Consider the following 1,989-nt stretch of genomic DNA (forward strand, 5'->3'; position numbering starts at 1 on the left):
CCAGAAAACAATTTTACCAAAAAAAGAAAGATGCAAAAACGAAAAAGAGAGTAAAAGTAGAAGAAATTTACATGAAAGCAGTTGATGGTTGCCTGGAGAGAAAAAAGCAAGCAAGAATGGAGGAGGGAATTTCCAGAAGAAAGCGTAAAGAAGAAGAAGGGGAAAGACCCCTTATAAAAGAATCGACGTCTCCAAAGCTCCTGCATCGAGACATTGCAATTGACGTGGCAACCTCAGGTTGGTATGAGAAAATGCACCCAGCAGGTAATAAATGCCCTACGATATGATGGGAAGCTAGAAGGTCCTAAAGGACATATTTATCCTTTTTAGGGGGGCTTCTGATAACATCCAAAAATTACCTTTAGGGACAATCTTAAGAAATCCATAGACACAAGGACCAAATGGCATAAAGGTACAACTTTGAAGCGATGTCCGCCAAAGTCAAGACATGACGTATATCAAAAGCTGATCTCAGTAGTGGATCTTGCTACATAGATACGCCACGTAGGATCCGACATAATATAAAGGGTTTATATCCGCCATTCAAGGTAGATACGCCTGCGCCGCCATGCAAACGTTTTTCTAGAAAACGGTGATAATCAAGTGACATTAATCAGTCCATTGTAACAATCGAACATAAAGGATGTATACTTAATACATTAAAAGGCATTAAATGCAAGACTGTTCATTCCCCACTCCGATTGTTATGGAAATCATGTATAAATACCCCCACCTAGAGGTATTCAAGGTACACATTCTAATTCCCTATTTTGTGCTTATAGTTTATTCTCAGAATTATTGCTAACTTAAGTATCAGAGTATCTCCGGCTAAACCCAACGACGCCTTGCGGGGAAGAGCTCTTGTTGAAGATTTTGCGCAAGTTGTCACTACTCTTTATTACTTTTGTCCTTAAAATCACACATCTTTTTATAGTTCGGTAAAAAAGGATGCCTTAGCCAGGCTAAATAACAAAATTAAAAAAAATAAAATATAATGCTTCAAAAAAATAAAATAAAGGGCTAATTACAAATCTAGCCCAATTAAGAGGGACCATTTACATATCTAACCCACCTTGCTTCTATCTTACCAAATTAAGCACTTTCAACCACTTTGGACAAAATTACCCTTAGTTCTATTCAATCTTCTTCTTCTTCTTCTTCTTCTTCTTCTTCTTCTTCTTCTTCTTCTTCTTCTTCTTCTTCTTCTTCTTCTTCTTCTTCTTCAATTTCTGATACCCATCATTAGCGATTTTTGAGATTATTGACGTATTATGTTCACTTTCCCGTAGAAATGATATGTTTTTAGCTTATACGCATGCTTTTCTCATTGTTATTGACTCTTTCTTCATCTGTAATGGTATGGTTTCAATTTCCTTTATTTTCCATAATTTTTCTCAATTTTCCTCCATTGTTGTCGCATTTCGTCGCAAATGCAACAATTCTTGTCGCATTTTCGCATTTCATCACAAATGCGACAAGAGTTGTCGCATCTGCGACAAGAGTTATCAGATTTGCGGCGAAATGCGGCAACTGTTGTCGCATTTGTGTCGAAATGCGACAAATTTCGTCACAAATGCGACAACAATGGAGGAAAATGGAGAAAAATTGTGGAAAATAGAGGAAATTGAAACGATACCATTGCAGATGAAGAAAGAGGCAAGACCAATGAGAAAAGCAGACGTATAAGCTAAAAACATACAATTTCTACGGGAAATTGAATATAATACGTCAATAATCTAAAAAATTGCTAACGATTGGTATGAGGAGGAAGAAGAAGATTGAATAGAACTAAGGGTAATTTTGTCCAAAGTGGTTGAAAGTGCCTAATTTGATAAGATAGAAGCAATGTGAGTTAGATATGTAAATAACCTCTCTTAGTTGGGCTAGATTTGTAATTAGCTCTAAAATAAAAGACCAATTGCCAAAGACTGTACACCTTTTTTTTTGAAAGAACAAATACTGTACACCTAAACATTAATAAATTGGTAA

The sequence above is a fragment of the Euphorbia lathyris genome, chromosome 4 (genome assembly GCF_963576675.1).
Source record: "Euphorbia lathyris chromosome 4, ddEupLath1.1, whole genome shotgun sequence".
Classification (NCBI taxonomy): Eukaryota; Viridiplantae; Streptophyta; class Magnoliopsida; order Malpighiales; family Euphorbiaceae; genus Euphorbia; species Euphorbia lathyris.